The following is a 22,159-nucleotide window of genomic DNA, read 5'->3' on the forward strand; positions in this document are numbered from 1 at the left end:
TCCACTTGGAGCTTGTTTTCTTCTTGACAAAACTGGTCTTTGGGAAAAGAATTGCCCTTGTCTTGAATACTGAAAAAATGCACTGTGTCCAGACTAGACAAGCAGGATATAAGCAAAAAGACTGCTAAACTTTACCAAGACAGGGTAAGATTGCTTTTCAGATTTTTCTGCCTCTGAAAACTGTCTGTTAGTAACTCTAGGTCTTAGTCAAAGTTGGTTGTTCCAACGTTGCAAATGAGACCTTGGGTGATTGCTCAGGTAGCTGGTTGTGTCTATCATTTCTTGTACCTTTTGGAAGTTGCTTGATTGCACTTCCTATTAATTTAAGTATTATTTCTCTTCTCAGGTCTTTGATGCGATTAAAGACTAGACAGTTATAATTACTTTCCTCTCATGACTTAGCCAAGCCATTTATTTTTAATATAAAACTTAGACTCCTAGGATAGAATAACTATTGAAATGTTTAGTTTGATGTTGTTCATGCTGGTTGTAATTCTAATTTTTATATATGTTTTTGCCTTTTCTTTTCCCTATACAATACTTGCTATTTGTTCTTATTGTATATAGTTTTGTCTTAGGCTTTGAACTCTCTTATTTAGACAAAAGGGAGAGGTGCTGTGGGAACTCCTTCAGCCCACTTTGGGTGTGGTCTCATGTACTATAAATGCAGATGAAAAACATGTATGGGACTCTTGGTTGCTGGAGTTGGTTTCAGTTCCAAGTGCATGCAGAAGACTGTGGATTCTGTTAATTTATTCCTATATAAATAAACCTTTGTAATACTCTGTTCTGGTTTATTGTGGAACTGTTTTGTACACCAACAAGATATAGCATATGGCAGTATATATTCCCTACTATTGTGTATCTAAACCTAAAATTCTTTAGTGCTGGATCCATCACATAACAATCTCTGATTCTGTGGTTACTGCTTTTCCCTATGTACATAGAACGTAAGGCTCCAGTGGAAGCAAGCAGAGATTGCTGCATTCTTATAATACTATGTCCACTGGTGACAGAGAGAAACTTCTAGAAATACTTCTCCAGATGTTCCAAGCTGCTACTTAGGTTCTTAGCTTCATAATCATGCAATAAAGCCAAAAATATAAATCAAACACAAATAAAAAAATGCTTTGAAATTATGCCAGGCAATTTAAAGGTTGGGAGGTATAGCTCACTGGCAGAGTGCTTGCCAGGCATGGATGTGGCCCCCATGTTCAATTTCCAGCAAGCAAGAAAGAAATTTCAACAGTTCAGTGGTGCAGGAGAATTATCTGTATTCTGTCAATTATGTATTTTAATAAAATGCTGGTTGGTCAGGCAGGAAGTATAGGTGGGTCAACCAGACAGGAAGTAGAGGTGGGGCAATGAGAACAGCAGAATTCTAGGAAGGAGGAAGCCCATTTCTCCCTAGTCCTGCCCAGATCACTGAAGAAGCAAGATATGACCTGCCTGCAAAAAAGGTACTGAGCCATGTGGCTAACATAGAAAAGAATAATGGGTTAATATAAACTACAAGCGCTAATAAGAAGCCTGAGCTAATGGGTCAATCACTTTTATAACTTATGGAGACCTCTGTGTGATTTTCTTTGGGGCTTACTAGCTGTGGGAACTTGGCAGGACAGAAACCCCAACTAGCAAGCCCACATGTTACAGTTCAGAGGTTAGACTCTGATGGTGTTTCTCCAGATATCTCCCTGAAATGATAATTTCAAAACACTACAATATCATACTTCTGAGAAAGGAAACGGACCAGTAACCCATTTAACAAATCCAAGAATGCGATTCATTGTTGGTGTCAGCATCAATACTTTTTAAATTAATCCTTCTCATTTTAATTGGATAGGAACATGCTATGCATTTTTCTCCACTCCCCTTCCATCTTCCACCCCCTTCTCTCCTCCCCCCTGCCCACCACACTTCAATTTACTCAGGAGTTCTTGTCTTTTTCCTTTTTCCTAGGCAGAGTCATGTATGTCAATAAAAAACATTTTAATTTGTACTTCTTGGAAGAAATGCTAAATTCTTGGGCAGAATTTACACTTTTCACAGCAAAAGCTACTTTCTACAAAGGGCAGGGGGAGGTTATTTCCAATCGTGATTTGTCAGGAAGGAGTTCTGTTCTCCTGTGGCAATGCTCAGGCAGTGTTCTTCTGGTTCTGTCTCTTGGTATCATCTTGCTATGATGAAAGCTTTCAATCTGGTCTGGCTTCATTTAAAATAAGTCTTTGTTATTATGCGCCTTAAGAATATATGGTTTTGAATGAAGAACTAATTTTTCTTAAGTAACTATATCAATAAAATATGGACAAATACACTTAAGCCATACTGAGTCTGCTAAGGTATGTTAAAACTCATAAGAGGCTCACATTGGGAAAAAAATTGAAAGAGACACATAACTCTTATTTCCATCACTCTGCCTGTGATTTTACTCCAATAAGCCCTTAAAGGTCTGTGTTAGTTTTCATGTCTGTGTTGTTTAAGTGCTTCTGAACTAGCTAGCTGAGCAAACATAAGCTTTTAACTCTTCATAAGCTTTTGAAATACAGTGTTTGTAATCATATTACAAATATATATGCTTCTAGTTATAGTTTAGAATACCCTTTGAAATAAATTACTTTTCAAGGTAACCACTTTGTGTGATTTTATGTGCATGTTGGGCAAGTCATAGAACCTGGGGCCTCAAATGTCCTTAGCTGTGCTCCAACCCCCAAACCAAAATCCAGTTTTCCTAGAAAATTTGAAGACATAAGGTGAAAAGACATCAAGTAACCCATGATGAAATGGTGATCATCATGAAGGAGGGGCACGGTGCAACCTCTCTCTGCGGAACTGTTGGTAATGAACTGCTGCGAAAGGAGGGGGTGTTATTTTCTAAGGGCTCTACACTACTTCAGGGAATAACCTCCCACTGGACCTCTAGCAGGAGACACAGGAAACTCAATAGACCACACACAAAAACAAGACATGGAGCATAAGGAGGGCAACCAGGGAAGGATGAAGAATCCCAAGGTTAGGTCAACAATGACCAGGGGACACGTTGGAATGAAGTTTTTACCAAGTAGTGAAGACCCAAGTGTAGTGGCATTTCATATGTATTTTAATAAATAAAACTTGCCTGAAGATCAGAAAAGTAATATACCCATGCTGGTCAGCTTTAAAGATCAGGGGGTGATACACACCTTTAATCCTAGTAGCCACAATAACACTAGCTTGCTATAGAAACCAGGTGGTAGCGGTGCACGCCCTTAATCCCAGCACTAGAGAGGATTATAAGATGGGAGGAGACAGCTCTCAGTCTCAGTCTCATTCTGAGATTCCTGGAGGCAGGATCATCATTTCAGACTTAGGTCACGGTAAGAGCCAGTGACTGACTGCTTTAGTTGTTATTAGTGCTTCACCCAGGCCTTGATGAAGGGCTACTTTCTTGAGCGTTAGTGGAGACACAATGGTGCTGCATAGGAAGGGGTCAGCACCCTGCAGGCAGGTAACAGTGCGCTAGTGAACTAGGTCCAGCAAGGGAGACCTCTCAAAAATTACACAGCTGACTCCGACTGGAATCAGTCAGGGGGTTATCTGTGGTGGCTGCCACAGCTCAGAGAACTGAAGAACAGGGCCCTTGGGCATTCCTAATCAGGTGGCAGTTAGAAGTGAGAGTGTCTTCTCCCTATGCATTGTCCCCCAGGGAAACAGCAACGCCAGACCCACCAGGACATTCTGTGCATCATAGACAAGACCACAGCTCCATCACTGTATCCAGACCCTACCTGGAGTTCCACATGAGCTCCAGCTCAGCAAGAATCTGTCCTGGTTTTTCCTTGACTAAAAGGAGAATCACACACAAGGTGATTAGACATTGGGCTAATTCAGCACAAAAAAAGAACTTAATGCTCTTCCAGAATGACTTGGTGGATACCCAGGACCCAAAGACCTGGCTCAACCACACCGATGACAACCGGCACTGTCTGTGGAAGGGACTGGCTAGGAACTGTCTAGTGTTAGATCCAGCTGTGGGAGTGTGAGGGGGGCAGCTCAGGTCATCTCCTTGAGCTTACTGGAGATTTGCAGTGGTTATAACTGGTATAAAAGGCCATCAAGGATGTGCAATAATGCACCTTCAGGACTGAGCAGCAAAGGTGTTTGAGATGAGGTGAAAGGGCCAGTTGTGGTCCTCCTATGGGAAGACATCTAGTGTAACCTTGGTGCCAGGCTATGATACGTGTGTGACAGTGTCCTGGAGCAGGTCACAGCCTGTGGAGCTCAGCAAACCAGCACAGTGACTCACCGAGTGCTTGCCAGCCTGACTGCCAGGCCAAGCACACTGCCAGTTATCCCTCAAGTGCAAAAACATCTTTTCAAACCAAGTTTTACACATTTTGGAAGGGAATTTTCTAAATAACCTATGCCTTCAAAACCAAGAAAAGTGATTTTCCCCCCCAGAGTTATCAGTGTGCTGTAAAGTGTTACAGGATCATGGGAAGCAGACCATGGCCAAGGAGTAAACGGTAGAGAATTACAGAACAGTCCTTGCCGTCTCCCGCAGCTCATGCCTCTTACTCTGGTGTATATTTTGCTAGTTCCTCGTGACCTAGAACAAAACAAAGGAATGGCAGAATTTTTTCTGCCTACATAGCTTCCATATTGATAAAAATCAAGAGAAATGACTATAAACCAGTGTAGATTTTAGAAACAACAAAGACTAAATCTTTAAATTTATACTAAGTGGGTGCAAGGAATATTCACTGAACATCCTATCTGCAAGGTGCATCGTTATCCACACTAATTCTGTGGAAACATTTGTTGCTGCTTCCACTGAACGCATAGAGACTAAGAAAACTTACAGTACCCCAGTAAGTCCCGCAAGCTTTCCACAGAGATGTGAAACACCTTCCCAACATTATTCTCATCATAGACACCACATCACTTAAGAACTCTACGGATTTGTACTTTTATGATCTATTCTCTATTCATTTTTATAAAAAAAAAACATAAAATCAAGAAATATGTATGTCAACATCAAATTTCAAGTAATTTTTAATACTGTTTTGAACACAAATATTGAGTGTTAAAGACACAGGCATGTTGTATACACATATCAACATGCACATATGTATAAAACACATTTTAACTCTTAACAAAACAGTTAGCATATGCATAAAAGTGACTAGTGAGGGTTTCTCACCTTCATATACTAAGGTGGTTGATGAGATCAAATCAGGACATGCCCTCCCCACTGTAATCCCAATCTTTGAAATGAATCATGGGCCTTTCCATGAATCTATTCTACAGACATTTTAAACATTCTCACTTCTGGTGTAGACAGCTCACCAGAGCTCATGTGATGATTGCATCCCTAGGACTCTGCTGTGGCTTCTCCACAATGGAAGCGAGTCCTTTCTTCCACTCCTTAGTATTCTTGCCTGCCATTTCCAGGATGCTTCTCATCCACTTACCTCCCCCTCCTTTCCTAGTCAGATGTGTGGCATCTGTCGTTCCTGAGAAGCACGGTTATAAGGATGTCAGGAACTCTTCCCAACCTGGAACACAGGGTCCTTTTCTAAATCCTGACGTTAAAACCTGCCATGCTTTGAGTGCGAAATTCTCACCACAGGTTATGGATTTGAATATTTGATCCTGGCTCTGCTTTGGAGGCTATAGAGCCTTTAGGAGGTGCTAGAGGGGGAAGGCAGTGGGGAAAGGTGTGAGGGATATAACCAGTTGCCAATTCTATCGCAGCACTGTAGCTATGAGGCAGCTTTGAATCCCATGGCACAACTGTGAACTTCCCCGTCAGTCCTGCTGTCATGGCAGAGTGTGCCCAAGAACTGTGAGCCAGAATAATCCATTCCCCTTTCAGTAATCCTGTTTGGGATTCTGTAACACGTGACTGGAGGAAGAGGACACTGGCACTGAGGCATGGACACTTGGTGGGAGAAAACCAAGCACGTAGTCCACAAAGCCTGCTTTGGAAAGAAATATACCATTTAGAGATGGAGGCTAGAAATGCTCTAGACGGGTCTGAGCAGACCTTGATCAGTCAATCCGGGGTCTGCAGAAGGCCAAGGTTCTAGCAGACACAGACAGTAGTGACTGATCATCTCAGCAGGTTTCTGATGGGGAACAGGACCCTATGGAAGCTGGGCATGAAAACATTTCAGTGACACCCATTTATAGAACCCGGGTCTGTTCTCTCCAGAGCCTGAAATTTAAACAGTGAAAAATTTCAAAGATATGGACTGTCTGGGGAGGGAAATTCAGCAACTGAATAAATGCTGCTTTTCCTCAGAAGGAAATCACATACTTGTATAGAAGACAGAGATCATACATTTACCTGTTTTCAATTACAAGAGTAACTGTATGTTGACTGCTCTCTAATTACAAAGTCCTGTTCATGTCCATAGAATTCAATTCATTGATCTGCTTTCATGGACACATGGAGCTTATGACATTCCTATTAGCCAACAACTGCAACATTTCACACAACTCTGAAGCCCTTCCACAACTCCGACAAAGGTAGTCTGTAGCCATCTGTTTAGAAATGTTTCGAAACCTGAAGCATCTCATCTTAAAATAACCAATTGGTGGATCCCAGGATGTTTACCGTCAATTCCCTGAATCAGCAATCTCTTCCCTGTCAATCTCATGGTCTGGCCAAAACGGCGAAAGACAGATGTGTGGATGCTGCTGCAAACAGCGTGTAATGGTGATTCCCAGGGAGGCTCACACTGAGCTCCTCCAATGGACAATCCCTTTCTTTTCACAGTGGCACAGACTCTGCCAATGGTGAGGAAGAGACTGTGTTGAACCCACATTCAAGACTGCAGTGGTGACAATACTCGACCTTGGTGTCTGTGGGCCGTGAACTAGTGATAGACTCCACACTGCTAGAACACAGCTCTAGAGCTCCACGAGGCACGCACAGGACGGATCACCCGTGTTTAGAAGCTCAGGTGTTCTCTGGCTGAAAACACTTTAGAGTACCATCCCTGTCAAATTCTGATCTCCATGAGGAAGTGATGTCAGGTGTGACTTTCTTCTGTGAAGTCATGACACATACATGTGACAACACCTGAATCTGTGACAAGTACACCGTCTGTTTCCTTCAAGTGCCTTTTCAAAAGAATTTTTGTAAAAAGAAAAGTCATTGCAGGAAATAATATTAGTTTTGGGAGCTAGCTCCAGCTTTTGACTCAGATCTCCCCTGGTAAGCCCTCAGCAGAGCAAGACACTTCCTGCTTGCCCTCTCCATAGAGCAGTGTTGCCTGGTTCATCTTCCAAGAACCTTCTGTCTAATTGTAACTGGACAATTCTACACAGATGAGCAATTATGAACTTGGTATATTCACTTCTATTCCATTCAAGATTCTACCAGCGAGGTTATCTCTGATATCTTAAAAGAAATTGCATCTTGAATGTCATAAAAATTGATTCAGAGTATATGGCTTCTCCTTCAGAAAGGTGTTGATATCTTTTTTAAGATCCCTCTGGATAAAGTTCAATCCGTTATCCAATTGAAGATAATTTTAACATGTGACTGTTTAAATTCTGATTAACACTAAGGTTCAAAATAATTTCATTAGGAGAGACATCCCTGTTTTCATTTAAGGGGATATGGAACCCTGGTATAAAAATTTGCTCTCACAGGAGGGAAGAGATGTACCAAGATGCCCTTGGGCTCCTGCCATGGGCAGATGATGATGGGCATTGTGGCAATAGAGACAAGTGTCCCTTGAAGGGGATTTTGCTCTTCTGACAGGCTTCCCCTAAGAGGGCATGCATTCCTGAGGGGACCCAAAAGCAGGGCAGAGTGTCCTCTGTGGTAAGCCCACAGCCGTGCCACCACTGGGACGATCAGAGCGGGATGTCCTCTGGCAGTCCTCACTCTGTGTCAGGAGTGTTGGCGGAATGACTCCACGGGCCATGCCTGGGGTCCCTGAGGAATAGGCTATGCTGGCAGGCAGTGCTTCCTGGGTGTTCCTAACAGGAATCCTGACACATATCTCCTCTGGAATTACCCAGAGTAATGGTTTTGCAAGTATTGGCATTCACTGTGGGCGCTGGGGGAGTTTATGTGTTTTCTGAGGGACTTTGGAAACTAAGTTGAGCATCCTGAGGGCCTGGACTGTACTTGCTTCTCAGGAACTGACCCGCCACACCCAGTGTCACATGGTGATATACACAGCTGGGCCTTGCATTCTGAGGGAACCCACGACCATGCCCAGTGTTCTCCCAGGGTTTTGACACACAAGAACAGTCACTATCTGAACAAGTTTCCGTTTTTTCAAACATCATTACAGAGTCTGCTGTCTGGACCAGTCATGTGTAGGTGTGTACTCAGCACACAGGGATGAAGGGGTCCTGGGAAGTTGGGCATCCACCATGAAGTTCTCTGGCTTCTGGAGGAGGAAAACAGGAAGTGGTTACGCTTCTGCACTGGACGAAAGGACAGCTGCTTGTGTTTGGAGGCTGATGACCTTGATAACTACAGCTACCCTGGACTCCAGGAACAAAGCCCACACTGCCTACATACGTGAGTGGTAAGACCACGTGGTGCTAGGTCACTCTGAGTGACTATGGCATGAACCACAGAGATGGGAAGAGGAGAGAAGTCTTCAAGCAGAGGTCAGTAGCTGCATAGCAGGAGGTCTGGCACTCAGGAAGCCCTTCCTTCCTTGGATCCTCTCTCAGGCTCCCCGCTGAGAGGTCATGCCTTCATTTTCTGGCCACAGAAGGGTGGTCAACAGTGGGCCTCATTGATGACTCCAGGAAGCAGAGCCTTCTGGACATTACTCCAGAAAGTACTTATAGATACAAACACATAAAATCATCCTATGAAGTTCACACCCTGGGTTGACTGTACAAAGAAGGAATATTCATGACCAGAAACAGAAGGATCTTCATACCAGATATGTAAGGATTCTTCATGGCCAGACGTAATGACAGCTGAGACAAGCTTTGAGTGGTTCTGTACCCCCATGTAAGGTAATCTGGTTATTGCCTGGCATCCTGTAACAAATCTGTCCTGTGAAAACATCTGTGTACAGTGACATGGCCTCCTCTCTGGGAAGCAATGATCATATTTGACCATACACTCTGGTCACCAGAATCGCTTAAAGCATTTCCGTAGAAGGGTGTCCTGTCCCTAGAAGGGTGTCCTGTCCCTTTGGTCTGCCACTCAATTCTGTTTGCCCACCAGATTTACCCCGAGGGTGACTCCATGTCTTTGAGGGAATCAAAAACTAGACAGAGTTTTCTCTACTCTCAGGGTTGGGTCTCTGAGTAAAGGAGCTTTCTAGGTTGAGAACCCTCTATGGGCATCTTCATGTCCTCTGAGGGAATTTGAATTCTGGGCACAGCACCTATAACAGAAACTTCTTTCACAGATGGCCTCCTGGAAAGGAAATGGGGGTTGAGCCTGTCGTTTCCGTAAGAGTCAGGACTCGGGGTCAGGCATCTTCTGGGGTCATCTCTCACCCCTGGGAGAGAACCTGAAAGCTGAGAGGAGTTCTCTTGGAGGCATTTTCTCTCTAACAGCATCTGTAAGCCAGGCCAGCAACCATTTCTCACAATAGGAATCCTGGCTGCTGTCCTCCAGGGACCGTGTACCTGGCCCAGGATTTCTAGTCGCACCACACATGTGCAGACAGACATATTCTGAGTGCTTCTGAGGGAATCTGCGTGCGGTCCCAGTCATCAGAAGAAGAAACTGACCTGAAAATGGGCAGGTGTACAGATTAGCACAAGGCAATCACAAAAACTTCTTCATGGAAGAGAGAGTGCAGAGGGGACAGAAATGTCAACCTATGTTGCAAGCTTCTCAGATGGTACCACAAGCCTCTCCCACCCCCAAAGCGGACAACTTCCAAAAGCCAATCAGGGACACAACAGCTTCTACACCCGATCTTCCAGAAAGGCTCATGTTGTCGCCTTGGTCTCACCAAGGACTGTAAGGAAAAAAATCTAGATGTGTGACCATTTGTTACAGCACTCATAAAAACGGACACACCCTTTTTCCAGTTTTGATCTTCATTTGAATTGGATCTCCAAGAACCCCCAGATCTGATCACTTAGAACAATGAAAACCTGTTTTCAATCTAGGCATTCCCTGAGTTAAATGTAATCTCTGAAGCCTTGCTGAAGTACAGAGTGTGAGTGACCTTTTCAACAGGGGTGGAGGCTGGACAAAGCCTTTAAAGAGCTCAGATCTGGCTAAGTCGCATTAAAAAGCCGCTAACAACTTGCAGCAACACTGTTAATTAAAATTGTCAATACACATGTCAAGGCAAAGAAGACGTGACGTATAAAGAGGCACCAACACAGCTAAAGTCAAACATTTCAGAAACAAACAAATTCCCTCGAGCGTCAGGCCATGTTGAGGAATGAATGCTGGGCTTTGCATCTACTTGGATTTTTTTTTTCTTAACATTAATATTATGTCATTTGGTTCTTTGTGCTGGGTGAGGGAATATCGGCAAAGAATTTGGTCGTGGGAGCAAATTCACTCTGTAATGAATTCACAAGATGAATTCATCTTGTCTCTCTGGAGTAGGTTAGGAGGTGAGGGACTACCCGAGTTCCCTCAAGAGTGTACTGTTTCTGTATGGGGCTGCTCTTAACTCTAGGCTCCTCCTACCCACCTCAATTCCCTTTTCACATGTGTGCTAGCTGACGCAGGCTGGGTGCTCATACCTGTATCACAGTTTGAGCTTTCTAGCCGCCAGCCACAAAACACATGGACCTCTTTCTACCACGCTCATATTCAGGCATTTTGCCACAGCACTATAAAATGGGCAGATACGTGCTTCAGGGCAAGCCTGTGGTTTGAAACCTGCTGGGCATATTATAATTTTGTTTAGTAATTGTATTTGGTGCAGGATATTCCTCTTCCACATGTGTTATCATTTGAGGCCAGTACTTCCTGTCCGTGTGAGGAACCTAAGGAAGAACATTCACAAAAGCTTATTATTGGTATTGTCAACTGATGACAAAAGTATTTGGGGCAGGAGTCTTTACAGGTCACTCAAGTAGAAATCACTTTTCCTCACGCTGCAGGAAAAGGGGCTCCAGACTGGCAGCGAGAAAGGGACCCTTCACTGATGCACAGGGCAAGGACTACAGACCTGCAGCTCTCCCCAGTGTGTTAAGGAGAACAAGGGACATGAGCAGCAGTCGGAGGAAAGGCACAGCTATCATCCTCTAGGACACTGGTACTCATGACTTTCACACTAAAACAAACCAAATGAAAACCTGTAATGCTAAGATAAACGCCTTAGAAGGCCCTGCATGGCCTCTGACTGGGAGGTCAGCTTCCTTTGCTTTCTCAGAACCATGAGGCTGACTGTGAGCTCTGTCTGTGCTCATAGAGAAAAGGCTGCAGAACCTCGCTGCTGACTCTCACAAACAAAATTGCCCAGGAGCACGGGACGTGTTCCTCCCCAAGGACAAACCCACTGCTGGAATGGAAGCCATGTTTACATCAGCACCATCAGCGACTCTTCAGTAGGACCTGCACTTTATGTTAGTCACGTGACTGCTCTGAGAGCAGTAAGGCCTGGGTTTCTTTTCTGGACCTAGAGTGCTACAATTTTCAGATTTTTCTTTGCCCAGACGATTGTGCTGCTGTCCTGCCTCCAGCTGAACGTGGTAGACAGAAATGTAAGGTGACAGTCGGGCCAGGGACCAAGACCCATTCTGTGACTCTGCCTTTAGCAGGCTTTCATGCAGAAGGGTGAAGGCATGTATCTAAAATGCTAAAGATCCATCCTTCCAAGCCTACACCATTCTCTCACTCCAGTAATATGCAAAGCATTGAATATTGTGGCCACCATGGCTGGATGGATCTCACACTGCAAATATGAACTGCAGTACACAGACAAGACATAAGAAAGCCTTCTCCAGACATCTACATAAGAGAAAAAAGCAGTCTGCAGTAGAAAGCTCATAACAACTTGAGCCCATTCCCCCAAGTGTCTTTCTTATGGCCTCTTTTGATGTCGTGAGTAAAACTGAATCTTGCCAAATTGGCTGTGAAGTCTTGTCCTTTTGCTAATTGGAGCATCAGATTGAGACAGACAAGCAGAGGTGAGAGTTCTGCTTGGGACCCCATAGGATTCTGGGTTCTAGCCTCCCATCCCATGGCAATAACATATTTTGCACTCTACTTCCTTGACCTGCATCTAGCCCACACATGCCTCTAGCAACCTTAGATCCACTCAATCACCTGTGGTGGGCTATAACATGCCCTGCCCATGGTGCCAACTGAATTACAGTCTCATTTCAATTTGTTCTCAACTTGCGCAAACATGGCAGGTGTGAGAGCCGAAATGGCCAAACTGACCTGGCTCCAGGTGCACTAAGGCCCTGTGTTCTTTAGAAACTGCATAACTGGGCACACAGGTGAATAAAAGCAGTTGCCGACTAGGCATGGACATGCCTGTTGAGGACCGACTGAAGGGTCTGGAAATAAGAGTGAAAATATAAAAATAGAAATATGGACACCAAAGTTTAGAATGTAGAAGTTCAGGATCTAGGAAGACAGACACATAAAGCTGTGATCTAAGCTAACTGCCAACAGCTTTCTCAGCGGATCACAGATCAGTCATTCACAGGAGTTATTTTCTCGGATGCTTGGGAAATCTCCATCCGCTTAGGCCATTTCCAGCTGTCTGTTTTATTTACAAGGCCAGAGCTTCTCCCTACAAATTGAGAGTAGTGTCCTGGCCATCCTTGATAAACGACAGATGTGAACTGAGTTAACATCTTTAGGAGACAGAGATACATGACCACTGGGTTAGGCACTGTCTTTGTTATGGGAAACTGGCATCACCAAAGAGAGGCATGGAGCTTCAGTATACACTGCCTGGAGGTACCAGGAGAGACAATGGACAAGGTAGAAACACGAATTTGACTACTGAGCTCTGATAATGGAGGTTGTAAAGTATGGCAGTCAGTATCTGAGTTTTACCTTGAGATAGTGTGGAAAACTTTCCGCTATCTTCTAAGTTCTCAGCCTAAGAGCCAGTTAATCCTAATTTATTAACCTTCTGGTATTACTAGCAGTTCCTTTTCTGACTAATTGCTAAAGACACCCGTTTTCCTACAATTAGTGACTTTCGCTGTAATCCACCCTGAAACATATTTTATGATAGCCACCTAGTTACCCACTGACTCCCCTCCTTAGGGTCTATGTTAACTGACCCATGGGGTCAGGGCAAGATCATAAAAATTCCTTTGTTCGGCACTAATGCTTGGTGCCCCCACTATAAAAAATGTGTTCCAAAGCCGGCCTGGGACCACAGCCTAACAAACACCATTTCTGGTTGTGGTCTCAGCTAGCTGATAAGCTTCTATGCCCCGCGGTGTTTATATGTAATTGTATTATCATTTAAAAATAAAATGTAAAAGTCTTTACTCTTACTTTTCAGAAAATCGAGTGTCAAAAGACAAACTGGAGACATACCTATCACCCTAGTTATCTATCCCTTCACTGTGAGAGAAAGCATGGTGTCGGAGAAAGTGGGGTTCCAGATCCCAGCTTCCACCAATGTCCATCACTGGGGAAGCTTGAAGCTGCCAGTCACAGCACACCCACAGTCAACAGAGAATGAATGCACTCACAACTGCACTCTGTGCTCCTTCACACGCTGGCAGAGTCCAGGATCTAAACCCAGGGTGGGATGCTACCCACAGAAGCTAGCGTGTATCAGTGAATTCAATCACCAGCATCCTCATAGTCATGAGCACAGTCCACCCCAAGCTAGACCATTCTTCGCAGAGACTCTTCTCCCCAGGTGCCTCTATGTTGTGTCAGGCTGACAACTAAAGCAAACCATCACACCTACAAACCACCTACTCCCAGACTTTCAGCTTAGGACCTAAAGTACTGACAGCTCAGCAGACACAGCTCTGCTCTATACATAACATCCTCAGCTAACACAATTCAACAGGACGTGGCCGATGGCTCAGTAAACAATACAGTTCTGCTGTACAAACAAGAAGACCTGAGTTTGAATGCCCAGCATCCATGAAAAACCACTAATTTCAGTGCTGCAGAAATGTAGAGACAGGTGGGTCTCTGGGACCCGCTGGACACCTCTCAAAGTCTAGTGAGAGATGCTGTTTCTAAAACTGAGGTGGGAGGAGAAAAATGAAGGCACATGCTTCCATACACATGCACCTGCATACTTACATGCTAACTCCATATACACATTCATGCAACACACACATACACACAGACACACACACACAAACACAAAGTATAATATAAAAGTTGGTGGCATAGGCAAAAAGAGCAGGAAGCAGGGAAGGTGTTGTATAGTAGATAACTTGAGCTTTTTCTTGATCATTTGTGGAATATTTTCTGACCTGCCCCAAGTGTCCAAGTGCACAGAAGCTCAGGTCCTTTCAATCAAAAGCCGATGTTTATATTAACCTTCAAACCTCCGCCCATTTAATCAAATCCTCACCACATTGCTTCTCAGTATCTAATGCTACACAAGCAGTCGCTGCATTGCTAGGATAAAAAGACAAAACAAAAACAAATGTGCTTAATAAAGATTCACTTTCTTCAAACATTTTTTGTTCCTGAATTATCAGACAGGTGCAGAGGTCCTGGAACATCAGAGAGTCTGTAGTGAGACTGGATAATCCCATCAAAAGTACTCCGGAGGCATGGCGAAGGCTGATATGGGACCACTTGGTGGTTCCTTTGAGAAGGTACAGCAAGAAAAATGCTTGGCCAATTAGTTTAAGGTTAATTGGATAATTCATAAGGTAAATGATGAAAATTAACAAAATATACGAGGAAGAATGAAAATGGAAGTGGAAGAAGAGTCAGAAAACTTCCACTTTATAGCCATCACTGGGACAGTGGTGCTCCAGAAGGGAAACTGGATCACGTGAACAGGAATAATGAGCTGTCATTAAGGTGAAGCCAGAGTTATGATCCTAGCACAGAATAAAGAATACCAGCCTTCAAGGCAGCTCTCCTGCAATTCCTGCACTCAGCAGGTGGGGACAGAGGAGTGCTGGGACAGGATGGTGGGACCAGCCAAATCACTGTGCTCTGAGTTCAACCAGAGTCCCTGCCTCATAGGGTGGAGGGAAATTGAGGTACATGCTTAATGTCAACTTCTAACCTACACACATAAACTTGGGGCACACACACATATGCAGGTACACACATGCATACACACAGCACACATGTGCAAACACACACACACACACACACACACACACACACCTGTGTGACAGTTGAAACAAAGGAATGAAGATTAGAGTTCTGTTTATAGGAGATAAGCATAAGCTGCCTTCCGATGAATACACACAGATACCGGAGACAAACTCTTCCCAACATGCTTCAGTTCTTCTGCTGAGGACAGTGAGATGCATGCAGTGTTCAGGATTACAGAGCCATAACAGACCACACAAATGTGCTGGAACCCTCCATGGAGAGTGAACAGGAAGTGTTTGGAGGAAACAGCAGGTAATTTTAGGATAGAGATTAAAGACAACCTTGTATGGTATCTTTACACCCAGCATAACAAAGGAGGAAACAGTCACCTGTACCCAAGAGTCTTCCCACTCTTGGGCTGTCCCTCAACAGCAGTCTCAGCAGTAACTTTGCTCTTGATTCCTCTGAGGGACAGCACGGCATGGAGTCCAAAGAGCAAAGCTTTACTTTCTGCTGTGCCATTCTCTAAAGATGCCATTCCACCAGCATCACTTTCTCAGATTTCTGGCTTCAACTCAAAACCTAGTCTACTCATCTTAGCTAATAGACCACCTTCTAATCACTACTACAGGACAGCAGAAGGCCAAAGAGGACCTTTCTGAGGAGAGTATGGGCTACAAACTTGGAACTCATTCTCCCCCTCAGAGAAGCACAAGCCATCTCAGGGCAGATGCTGCTTCTCCTTGTCACTCCAGGACCCAGCACAGAAGCCTAGCACATGGGCTGGGTGCCCTGGACCATGTCTCAAGCACCAGAACCTACTGCCATGGGAGGGTTTGAATCATATTGTAATATAAAAGGTACAAGTGACTCAGCCAGAGCCAAGTCTCTCATCCATTCCAGAGATCAGCCAAGCCACTGTTAATCCAAAGCAAACAGAATCTGTGGAAGGGTGGCCCCACCATGGGAGCACCCCAGGGACACATCATCCTGGAAACCTCCTTGTGATTCTTCACGTGATAGGACTGAGAGTGTTTGATGTGGGATTTCCCTCTGTATGTTGTGAATATCATTGGTTAATAAAGAAACTGCTTTGAGCCTATAGCAGAGCAGGGCAGAACAGAGCTAAGTGGGGAAAACTAAACTGAATGCTGGGAGAAATAAGGCAGAGTCAGGGAGAAACCACATAGCCTTGCCATAGATACATGCTGGAACTTTACCTGGTAAGCCACAGCCTCATGGTGATACACAGATTAATGGAGATGGGTTAATATAAGATATGAGTTAGCCAGAAATACGCTATTGGCTAAACAGTATTGTAAATAATATGGTTTCAATGTGATTATTTCAGGAGTCTGGGCTGCTGAGAAATAAATATGCAGCTTCTTACAACAAATTGGTGTTCCAACATGGCCAGTTAAAGACACATAAAACCTGAGAGGGCTTGGAAAGGAATTCTCGACACTAAAAAACAAAGTTTAGATTCATTTATTTTTGAATGGGCTCTGCTTGCTGGTGGCATGCTGTGGCTCCTTTAAGAGAGGTTTTCCTGATTCAGTGGTAGCAGAAAAAAGCCTCATGGTTTTGAAATGGTGGCTTCCTGAGCCTTGCTCTTAGCATGAACTCTTACTCTTTTGGGAGATCTGGCTACAAAGCATTTAAATGGGGTTTGTGAACAAGTGAGACAAATTGCTTAATGGCAACATAGACCCACTGTGTGCCTGAAATGGGGCTGTGAGCATGGTTGGCATTAAACAGACCTTCACCCCACCATGTTGGACTGGGCAGAGCCAAAAGGCCAAGCAGCCTTTGTACTAGCCAGGCTGCAGCATTTTAAAAAGCTCTTCTGAACAGAAAAGAATTTCAGATACACAATAGGACAGATTCAGACATAAAAGACCTCTAAATGAGATACAGTGTGTTTAAAAAGTGTACATAGGCTTGGGAGAGACAGAAAAAAGGAAAGAGACACTAAATGTAATATAAAAGAGTATAGACAGTAATAGGTAAAGGACTAAAGATACTATAATAAATATTAAACTCATAGAAAAAGTAATAAAGAAAAATAAGCCATGTAAATATGGAATATGTACAGCGAGTCTGGATTATGCATATTATTGTGTTTTCTTTAAATTTTTTGACTGTTAAGGAGCTAAATATAGATACCTTTCATCATATGAACTGCTAAGCTAAACCAACATATATGTTTTAAAGATTTCTTGACTTCAAAATTTGAGTCTAAGGACATGTTGCTTTGAAAAAGAGGTTCTTCTTTTGTTTCCACAGAAGATGAGAACCTGTGGAACCCTTTCAGACTGATGTGATTTGATGGACAGAGACCACCTAAAAGATTGCCATGAATACCCCCAGAAAGAAAATACTTCACCCAATAAAAAGCAGAAAGCAGTTTGGGAGGTAACTACACCAAAATTCCCAAATATTGTTTATAGATGTTTGTTTACATTTAAAGTGAGATATGATATAGAGATTTGCATTGGTGTGGAACTTGGTTTATTGATGCAAATTTAAGGTCAGTTTTGTTATATGATATTTCAGCTCTTGATTAAGGTCTTGTGCTTGTGCAACTCATTTAAAATGTATAATTAAGAAATATAGGTTAATAAGTAATCATCTGTAATAGTCAAGCTTATTGTAGTCATGTTAGTTAGGTTTTCTAGATAAAGATAGATTTCAGTTAGATATGTATTCTTCAAATCTTTCAGAGACCTTCAGAACATGGCATTTAAAATGTTTTAAGAGCTTAAGACTTTTCATGACAATGAGACACTTCTGCTCCTGGCAGCACCAATTACTTTAAGAGGATGATAAGCACTGGAGAGGCTCCTCATGGAGTTTGTTAGACATTTGGGCAAGAAACTGCTCTTGCCTAGACTGCTTGATACTTATGCTTATGAAATGAACACGCAGGACCCAGAAAAAAGTGACTGCTAAAGTTGCCTAAAGAAGGCAAGTCCTTCAGGGTTCCTGCTTCATATAAGAGACTGTCAGTCATTATGCAGGACACAGAAGAAAGTTACTGACAAACTGTCAAATTAGGTCTTCCTGCTTCATAGAGGAGTCTACTGGATACTATGGACCTGTAGGCTGAAGATGGATGCCCCAATGGTACAAAAGAACTTTGGGTGACTGTTCAGGTAGCAAGATGTATCTGTCAATTCTAAAGTCTTAGAAGTTACTTACAATGTACTTCCTGTTTACTTAGGTAATATTATATCCTTCTGGAGTCTTTGATGAAAATGAAGAATAGTTATAATTACAATTTTCCTTAGTTATGATAAAAGATAAAGTAGATATAAATATTGTAACTATAATTCTTGTTTGAAACCTGTCTTGTTATATGTAATTTTGCTATGTTAAAGTTAAAACCTTCTTTTTTATTTAAACAGAAAATGGGAGGTGATGTGGGATTTCCCTCTGTATGCTGTGAATATCATTGGTTAATAAAGAAGCTGCTTTGAGCCTATAGCAGAGCAGGGCAAAACAGAGCTAGGTGGGGAAAACCAAACTGAATGCTGGGAGAAATAAGGCAGAGTCAGGGAGAAGCCATGTAGCCACTGTCAGAGACAGATGCCGGAACTTAACCTGGTAAGTCACAGTCTCATGGTGATACACAGATTAATGGAGATGGGTTAATTTAAGATATGAGTTAGCCAGAAATACACTTAAGATATTGACCAAACGGTATTGCAAATAATATGGTTTCTGTGTGGTTATTTTGGGAATCTGAGTGGCAGCTTCTTAGAATAGGTGTTCAACCCAAAACCTTGTTCCAAACGGGACTCTCCCCCATGGAATGTCAGACCTCTGAGTTTGTACATTACAAAGAACTACCTATGGGCTAATGGTCCTTTCTGGATACATGAGGACCTCTACCTAGAATGAGGTAGCAGTAAGGCCTAACATTTGAGGATATAATGGAACATAATTGATTTCTTTTGACTCATCAACTAAGACTTTTGTTTTTTGGACACACAGACCACCTTGCACTGGACATGGTTTTCCAGCAGCTAATTGATACCGGCCAGGAACCAGTCCAAGAACGTGCTTGTGCATCTGGTTAATTGGTGGCCTTAGACAGAAAGCATCCAAGTCTGGTCAGAGGACTGTGTTAACCTTAACATAGTATGCTTTTGAGATGTTTGTAGAAGCCCTTTATCTCCTACAAGGAAATATAGTATAAAACACACAACATGACTCTCTTCTGTGGGACAAAAAAGGGGATACAGAGAAAATATCCTAGCCTGAGTTCTTTAGCTTTTAGCATTTGTTTTGGTTTTAGTATAGAAAGAAAAAATGAATGACTAGTATTTGGAAGTCACCTAAAAGTAACTCTTTGCCATCATGAATGTGGTATAGACAAGGCATAGAAGCAGAGTACACTCTATGGATGAACTCAAAACAAACATTTAATTAAAATGGAACAAGGCCCTACACTGTTTCTGTTCCAAAGTCATCATATACTTCAGGAGAAGGACACAGTCTCTCCACCACCTTCCCCAGGTGACAACCAACACCCTGCTCTCAACAAAGGTCTGCTGTAAGTACACAACAGAGCTCATGGTTGTAAACTTTATGAGCACAGCCTCATTTCTCTGCCTCCCATTCCTCTCCACACCAAGGAGGGCAGCACAGCAGGAAGAAAGTCAGAACCAGCCCTTGGAGGGGCATGCAAATAGATCAAAAGAGTTCCTCCTCTTACCCAGAGGAAAGCAGGCAAGGGACCACAGCCTGTCCTCATCTGAAGCCACAGACCCAGCCCAGGCACAGCAGGGGAGGGAGGCTTCATTTACCTTTCCAGGGATAAGATGAAAGAGCAGAGAAAGTGAGCAAGCTGCTTGAGTCACCTGCCCTTGTAAAGGCTGTAGTCACTGTCTTCAACACTTCTTGGTCTGCCTGGAGGAGTGTGAACATGGCATAGGCTGCTGGCTTCTTAGCCAATGTGCTAAATCCCAAGCCTCATGGGGTTCCCCACACAACTTTCCAGAGACAGGAAGGACAAGAAAGTCCTATTGTCCCATACAGGACCCTCCAAAGGATGACATCTCACCCCTAGGAAGGGAGCCTGCCCTAGCAGATATCTACTTTAACTTACTTAAGCAGTCGGAAAGGATCTGAACTCGTCCCCTGTAGTCACTGGGGTCCTCTCTCCTAAGATTCTTGGATTCTGACCCAAACAGTCTTCCAAGGTCTCTGAATTTCATTAAAAACCCAAGTGTCTGTTCCCTTCCTCCTGCACACTTGGTCTTCAAACTCCTTTGATTTTCCTGCAGTTCCTGGGAAGACATATTGAACTCTGCAGGTCTGCCTTGTCCCCCACTCTTCTCCCCCAGAGCTCAGAGTTCACTGTCGCGGACCCACAAGCCGCCCCTAGGTGTCTCACAGTCCCCCAAGGATTCAAGTCTCATCCACACTTTCCTCGACTTTCTTCCTTTCCACCCGGCCTGATTTACACTACACTCTTTTCTGGGTGTCTTACATTGCCACTGGGTCCTATCCAATGCTCCTGATCGCCATTGAGGGTACCCAAGGGTTCCCATGTCCGTTGCATTCCAACACTTTCCAACTCCCGCTCAGCCTGATGGCGGTTAACGGTCTGCCACACTCAGCTCACCCTGATCCCCAGGCTCAGGTCGCACTTGAAGCAGGGTTCACCAGCTGTCCCATCAGCTCTAGGAGGCGCTTCTTCTCCTACCAGCTCCAGTTAGAGAAGGCAGGCTCCCGCGCTCTCTCTGCTGTGTGGCCAAAATGGTCCCTGTGCAACCTCTGCCAGACTGTCTGCTGCGCCTGCGCACTATGTCCAACTTCTTCTGCACGTGCTGTCTCTGGGAGCTGCTCAGGCTGGAGCGGGCAGGTTGGGGTGGGTAGGCTGCAGGCACACGGCACATCTCACCTAGTGCTGCTGGCCTGGGATGGAGGACCAGGGAGCTGCTCCATACTCTTAAGGTAGGAAGGTGCCTAGTTCCCACTGACTTTCCGGGGCTACCCAGCTGGTTAAGAAAATGAATAAGGCTTGCAGGCGGCTGCACCTGAGTGTGGAAAACTTTCTGCTGATGGTGGGATCTGGGAGACGCTGTTGAACCAGGCAGCACGTGTGTCCAGCGCTGGGGAGGTGAATCCAGTGCTGCACGCAGGGTGCTGGCTGGTGAAGATGTGTCCCATCAACAGAAAACTGGAAACCCACCCCTCATGCTGGGTCAGCATCCCGAGGGCCTTTTCAGAAGGGAAGGGAACCCTAAAAGGTGGTCAGACATATGACTACACTGTCTCTTCCAAGGCCTAAACTTGTCACTTTAGAGGGGAACCTGGCTAAGTTCTCTTCTCCAGAAGATGCTTTGCCTGTCATATATGGGACTTGTTGGTGCCCATATTGGGGACTCTTCTGATGAACAAATGAGGTAAAACCAGGAAATTCACATAGCACAGGTGGGCATGAGAGCTGTGGAGGGCTGGAGTGGTGCCAAGGATAAATAGAGGAAGGCTAATTATAGGCTAACCTAACCAGACCTCTCCCAGGTCCATAGCCACCTTGTCCATCACTGGCCATTAGTGTAACTCTGGGCCACTGGCTTAGCCTCTCTGGCAATATGGAGAATGAGGGCATGTGCAGAGGCCAGGCTTCCTGGAGTTAGCCTGATAGACAGTGATGGACAGCCTGAAGAGGAGACAGCACTCGGTGAGTGCAAGATGTCTGATCTCTTTCTCAATGGCAGTTTGAATAAGATGCTTACAGAGGTTGGCCATGTCAGCAACCAGAGCCTCAGACCTACGGAGGAGTAGCAAGGTCCACATCCCTTTCCAAACCCCTGGAGTCAAGCCAGGGAGTGGTACTTGACTTACATCTTTATATTTTTGACTGGTCTTTTCCTCTTGCACCAATATGAGTATTCCTTGGCCTGTCTGACCTCAAACTGTGACCTAGGTACCCAATCTACAGCTCAGATAATCCTAGTAAGATGCCTTCTACCCCTA

At 44.1% G+C, this 22,159-nt stretch overlaps 1 long non-coding RNA gene across 1 annotated transcript; it reads right to left on the minus strand.

Annotated features, from left to right (window-relative positions):
- Positions 1-5,013: 5,013 nt before the first annotated feature.
- On the minus strand, positions 5,014-20,956 carry LOC125417669 (uncharacterized). Its single transcript, XR_007237211.3, has 3 exons — positions 20,667-20,956; positions 20,283-20,463; positions 5,014-9,708 (listed from the first exon to the last, which is right to left on the minus strand). It is a non-coding gene; the product is annotated as an uncharacterized LOC125417669 (long non-coding RNA).
- Between the last annotated feature and the right edge of the window lie 1,203 nt (positions 20,957-22,159).

The sequence above is a fragment of the Myodes glareolus genome, chromosome 14 (genome assembly GCF_982192425.1).
Source record: "Myodes glareolus chromosome 14, mMyoGla1.1, whole genome shotgun sequence".
Lineage (NCBI taxonomy): Eukaryota > Metazoa > Chordata > Mammalia > Rodentia > Cricetidae > Myodes > Myodes glareolus.